Source organism: Pimephales promelas, chromosome 25, assembly GCF_988280905.1.
Source record: "Pimephales promelas chromosome 25, fPimPro1.hap1.1, whole genome shotgun sequence".
In the NCBI taxonomy this organism is placed as follows: Eukaryota; Metazoa; Chordata; class Actinopteri; order Cypriniformes; family Leuciscidae; genus Pimephales; species Pimephales promelas.
Genome location: NC_142793.1, coordinates 16,270,440 through 16,277,713, shown reverse-complemented (window position 1 = coordinate 16,277,713; position 7,274 = coordinate 16,270,440).

Here is a 7,274-nt window from a genome sequence, read left to right as displayed (position 1 = left end):
CAACGTGTAAAGATGTCTCAGAACAAATTAAAAAATAACTATGGAACCTTTCTTTCGATTTGAGTCTCATCTACTGATATGAATGATAATTACTTAATTTGGAGGGGGTAGACCACTGCCGGGTGGACAGTTATTCATTTATAAGATTATTTAATATGTCCAGTGAATGAACACTTGATTATTTTTTTCCTTTTCCCCTGCTGCGTTTATTAGTGGTTGAATAAAAGATTAACCTTTTAAATATGTCTGACATTTTCCATGTCCTCTCAAATGCAAAATTAATGCATATTTTTTCATCATTAGTTTAATTTTCGGCATGATACTTTTGTTCTTTGGGCTGCTGAGTGGTTGAGTGTTATAACCCTTCAGATTGTTTGCCTCTTCCTGCCACATTTTTGAATGATAATTTCACTTTTCGGAATACTTCATTAAGCATCATTAGCCAAGCGTGGAGTACCTCATTTAGTAGACATCATCTCTGACTTGACTTATGCTATAGCTTGACACACAAAGTTTCAGTGTAGAAAATATGCAATCTACCAGTCCAGAACACAATTTAAATATAATGTGGTTTGAATTCAATAAAACAGGAACAGCTATCACATGCCTTAAAGGGAAAAGTCGTACCTCAGATGACTGATGATAAATGACTGATAAGCAGACTGTGTAGGCTATATTAGAGGTGAAACAACAAGACAAATGTCTCATATAATTCCACAGTTCCTCCAACGTGTAACCATTTTCTAACCAATTACTCTTAAAAGTACATCAGATCTAGTATCACTTTGAGCTCAGTTCCTCATCAGTGTTGAAACAACAATGTATTTCATGCATGTCATCCTACAGAATTAATGCAATGCAATGAATCATGAAACGAATCCAGAAATCAATTGCACTCTCTCTCTTTGTAATTTACTGGGCCTTGAACACTGAAACATGACTTAGACATTGCAATTCTTTTGCTCACTATAGACCGGTGCACAGCACACCTCAAAATTCAGAAGAAACTGCATTCTAGTTACAAGACAGCTGATGACTACTGAAGTGCATTGACAATATTAACATGATGAATGCAATTTTATGTGTGAAGGATATCACACAATATTCAAATATTCTGTCAAATATAAAATTAATGTTATAAAAACTTCAGAATATTAAATAGGCCTATCATAAATGATCTAAAATCCTGTTATTGTTGATCGTGACAATTATATGATCAATAAGTTATGTCAACAAATGTTTTTTTACACTGCTTTAACTCGAAAAGAACTGTAAATTATACAAGATTCAACTCTTTTTTTTTTGTCATTTAAGTTCAAATGACTAAAACAGCCAAGTTGATTGTACTTAACTTAAGGCAGCAACTTTTTACAGGGTAAGAATTCGTTTTGGGATAAGCTAAAACACAAAATAGTCTACGCTGAACAGTGATGCTGCTTAGGGGGCGTCCATTAAAAGTAACTCTAACCTTCCCTGACCCTCATTAAAACACGGGAATGCCTTGTTAAAAGACAAGCCGGATTTGTGTTTAATGATCTCGAAGGAAATGTAATTGACTGGGCATTACCATCCAAAAGGTCCCGAAGCACACTGTTTACCGTGGGCGCGTTCAAAAATAGTTCTGCAAACTGCGTGGATTAGTTGTGAAAAGTGACGCAAAGAGAGAAAAAAAAAATCTTTAAACTGCAAATCCCGGATGAGCAACACAACACATCCTCAGAAGGTGTCACGTGATTTTTAATCGCCATATATAGTCCATAATTAAAAAAAAAAAACCAACAACATATAACGTTAAGGTATCAAGGCAGAGATCTTTGACTCTCTAAAATAAACCTTTTTTTGAAAATTTTCTAGGCGAATTCAACGTAACATAAACGGATATGGGCGATTTAAGCGTAATCTGACTAACTTTGTCAATAAAACGTTGTTTTATGTAGGCCTGCTTATATGTTAAACGATTAAATTCTTTTGACACCTCCAACCCATTCTTTTTCTCCCATCCTCCATTATTTGCACCCCGTTCGCTTTATTACTTGTCGCTGTTCTTTCAGCACCACGAGCGTCTCTGCCATTGTAGAAGTCAACAGACATCAGCACGTCCACGATAGCCTTCTTATTACTGTAAATTACGTAACATACACCTTTAAGAACTTACTATACGCCTATGTCAAAAGCGCAGAATTACGAAAGCGCGTGAAAGCACTCCTACAATGTTTATTTATTTTTTGCTTTATTTATTTTCCATAGGCTATAGAATAGGTTGTAAAGATATTTGGCATCAGTTAGTTTGAGATATAGCCTAGGTGCAAAAGAAACACCCAGTTTGTGTGTGTGTGTGTTTTTTTTTTTTTTTGTTGTTGTTTTTTTTTTTTACATTTTGACTCTATTGTGTTGGAAGCAGAGGGATGCATTAAAAGTCATTAAGCTGTAACATTATGGCTACATTTTAGAGCAATTTGAGAACGCGTTTGTGTTCTAATGTAGACTATACTTTGTTGTTACATAATTTGATTTGTGCAAGTGTGTTGACTTAATGTTTTACTTCATTGTGCATGCTATACTCTCTATTTCTCTGTATCTCTGTTGCAGATGAACCGCTAGAGGGCGATCGAGCATTGTTGAAGGCAATAAACCCACACTGACTGGAGCATCGGTTCCGTCCAGCTGAAGGATGCAGAACGAAAGAGATGTGCATATTCTCTAACAGCTCATCATCATTCACCGCCACCTCTATATTAGACATTAACACTCGCAACAGACAAAACTGCAGAAATGTTATGAGGGAAATTGAGTTTAAAGTTGCACGTAATCTAATGTAATTAATCAGTAACATATAATGTAAACTTCTAAACACTAGGCTACTAAACCCGGATTCTCACGGATTTATTATAACACACTTAAGACTGTGACTTCCTATATAATCTAAAAACGAAATAGGCTAGGCTACGTCTGTCTAAAAGAAAGATAACAACTAGGCTATAACAGCAAAAAAAAAAAAAAAAAATTCGACTACAAAATGTTTTGCATTCAGTAATACCTCATATTTCACAAAGTAGCCTGCGCTTAAAAAAACAACAACTTAGATACAATATTTACAAAAATATAAGATTTAATAATGTCAAGGTTTGCTTGTATTAATCTTAAATGGCTTAAAAAGTTTTAAAATATAGGCTAGACTTATTAAGTGTATTTCTTAGATTACTAATTGCGAATTAAAATTGCAAAAGTAGCCTAAAAAAAAAAATATATATATATATATATATATATATATATATATATAGGCTATATATATATCAGCCCATTCTCACCCCCAAGGCGTCACTTAACTGACGCCTTGGGAAGCATTTGGACATGCTTCAATATCTGACGCTTTAGGCGCCCTTTAGCGTCAGTTAGATGACGCCCTAGGATTGCGTGTACCCTACCCCCACCCCACACCTAAACCCAACCGCGTCCTCTAACTGACGCTTTCCTTTAGCGTCAGTTAGATGACGCCGTAGGATCGCGTCATGTAAGTGACGCTAACGGGCGCCTAAAACGTCAAATATTGAAGCATGGTCAAAGGTGACGCCTTGGGGTGAGAATGCGTTGTATATATATATATATATATATATATATATAATAGCAATAATATAGGCCTGTGAACGTTTACAGTCCAGCCATTTTGGTATGGTTTCAAATATACTGTAGTGTACACCCTCAAAAATGACAGTACAAATTAATCTAAGCTGAAAACAAACAACCAGAGACATTATAAGCAAACTGACAAGATGTTATGCATGTGTATTATTCTCTCTTGAGTGAAACTGAAAAAAAGCCACACATTTTTGATAAGAAAAACTCGGAATTTAAAAACGGTCCTAATTTAAAAGCGGGGTTTGTGCTATAGCCTAAAACTTGTTTCTTTGTAGATATCACCCAGGCCTAAATCATACCATATTTTACAGAGTGATGACGGCCTCAAAATTGAAATGTTCCTATATCAGATTTGTAACTGACTAAAAATGGACTAATTAGACCTTTTATCCATTTATGTGGGAGCCAAGACAAGCCATCACATGGTCTCTCAACATGCGCTCTGTAGGGCCCCAACGTTCGAGTTATGCCATCAGACTAATGCGTTGTGACTGCTCCTCTCTCTTGTGACGAAGTCTTACAGCTGCCTCCAAATCAATGGATGTCAAAGAAATATGAAAACAATCATGACGGAGAAGAACAACAAATCCTGTCTGGATAATCAAAGACGGTGTTTTGCACAACTTCCGTCGAATTGCTCTTGTCTTTTATTTTCTCCCTACAGGCAGACGAAGGCCCCTTGTCACATCTGTCAGATTTGTAGTGTAATTTGTAATTATTGCTCATCATGAGGTCTACAGCTTTATCCCGTCCTTAATTAAAAGCATATTTAAGGTTCTGTCAGAGGCAGGAACGTAAACAGATGGTTTTCTGTCAACAGCGCGAGCTTTTAAGAATTCATCGATGGACGCAGATTGTGATCTCGTTTTGTACCGCGAGAGATCCTATTCCTATTACTCCTAACAACAACAACAACAAAACCTTCAATCATGTGTTATCGTAAAGCGTTATTTTTTATATTTAAAATTCGTCAAGGGCAAGTGCAACTGATATTATTAAGATAGTCTACTGTTTTAGTCCACAATAAAGTGTTTACAAGTTTATATTTGTATTAGGCCTATTTTCAATATTTTGAGCTTCACAGACACTCAGTGTTGAAAAAACTGGACATTTATTTTGACTTAAATCTAAATGCAATGGATACGAGTGAATTTGCATTAATAAATCGTGACATTATTAGTAATATCACTTGACAAACTGAATAATGATTTAAATTGTGCATTGTGGGAACTGTATTCTGTTTTACAACGCTATTTTCGAATTCAAACATTCAGTTGAGCTAGCGAGCAGTAGCCTAATCAGTTCAATTATCTTCAAAATATTTACTTTAGGACAAAATTTGTCAGCTAGATAAAACCGGAAAAATCTCATTACCCCATGAATCTATTTTCCGGGCGGTTTGTCGTCGTTATTGCCTGATTTAGTGTTAGTATCCTTGTTATTCAAAGAGCGGCGTTGCAGCTGAATCTATTTAAATGTATCAGCCAGATTTGTGTTGAGTTTGTCACTTTAGGTGTTTTTAGATTTCGTCTTCGCTTCGCTGGGAGCAATGCGGCCAGATTTAATGACCTTAGTTTTATTCATAATCTCCTCCCTCCTGTTGCAGGTTTCCTAGAAAATTGCTTTGCGTTTCACGAACTATAACAATGCTCGGGTTTTCTCATCACACATTTAACGAGATTTCCAGATAGACAATATGGCTAAATGGGCAAAACCGTAAAGATTGTTTTGGAATTATTATTATTTTTTTGTTTCCTCCATATTATCATAATGTGGAGGTTAAATGTACAAATTCATATGCTATAGGCTACTCTATGTGTTCTCGCTTAATATAAAATTACACTTATCATTCCATTTATAGGGATTTTATATGCTGGATATACAATCATAAATCCTTCTCAAATAGGCTATACATCATTAATTACATATATAATTGAACCTTAATTTGCCTATATATATATATACGGAGTACTCTTATCTGATAACGAGAACTGTGATAAAAACTTCCAATTGTCAGCCGGATAAAAATTTCACTTCAGTCATAATATCACTCCTTGAGGTGCCCAGCATGCAGCTTTATTCCAATGCATGCACTGGGAAAGAACACCTGGAGGTGCGCAGGCCAAATTAGCATGGATTAAGATTGGGATGGTATCCTTTTAGTTATTGGCAAGATGGGGGATGCTAATTATAAGAAATTGCCATGGGTCCTGGTCTCAGTGGATACTCGCCCCCACAATGGTATAAAACACCCAGCGATGTAGCATTTGAAATTATAATGTAAATGGACCGAGTCACCAGGGAAAACAGGCAAAAGGGAAACCTAATTCTCTGCTTGATGTCTTGCTTTACATTGCTTACTCTGCCTCTGCATGGGCCCAATTTATGGGAATGGACTCATATCTACCCACTGTTGGATGGTAGCAAGGAATGTCACTTGATAGGACAATATATTTCAAATGAGGTATGCTAAAAAATGAAAAATATAGGATCTAGATAGCTTTCAACACTGATATAAGGGGTAGAATAGGCTATATAAGTTCACAACCATGAGAATAAACCATATGCATATCTTGCAATTATATCAAGAAGCAAGATTTTTAAAAATCTGATTACCTCATTCATGAGAATATTGCATAATGCATATTTCTCCGCACTCAATTGCTTGAGAACTTGGATGGCTTCCAAGTCCAGGCTTTCATTGTGCTTTCATTGTCCATGAACAAAACTTTGATTTGTGCAATGCACAGCTGTTTATCAATAGCAGTTACATGGAAATTACGTTAGAAATCGAGACATACTGACATTGACAAAAAACTATCCATCTGTATTCAATTCAAACTAATCAGCATTGCAGATAATTTCCATGACAAATTGATCTGTTTTTGCTTCCTTTTAGGTATTAACACTCCACAATTGTTAAGGGGCAACTAGGGTCAAGAAAAGAAGGTAAGAAAAAAAATGCACAGAAATGGATCTAAAACCAACAGTGCAGAAGCACAGCAGCTCTTCTTATGATGAGGAGGATGATCTCAGAGGAAGGCAGTTTTTTTTCCAGAGGCACGAGGCATATGTCTGACCTAACTGATCACAAAAAAACACAGAATTTGTCCATTTATGGAGTGGAATTTTGGACTGAATATAATCTGTCCCAGCTCATCATTTAGCCATTACTCAATTTTGTGATGTTTTACATCACTGTCTGCAAAAGAAATTCCCATCCAACTCATTTGATAATCTAGTGTTCAACTTGTTGATGGAGTAAAATCATGTCATGTTTATTAGGGGTCTCTACACACATAAATCAAGTACAATCAACTTGGATGTTTAAGTCACTTCAACTTAAATTATACTTTTAAAAATATGTGGAATCTTATATATCTCAACTTAAAGTTGAAAATTGCTTAACTTATTTTTATGAGTTAAAGCAATATAAAAAACGTTGTCAATATATTGATCATATATTTGACGTCGCGATATTACGAGTATAAAAACTGCATAAGAGCATTGGATTCAGCTTAAGCACACAATAAATATCTGCCATTTCACACAACCAAATAGAGTCAAAATTATTTTTAATTTTCATTTGCATGCTGTAAGCACAAAAAATAATACACATCAGCCTATTGGGTAGGCTA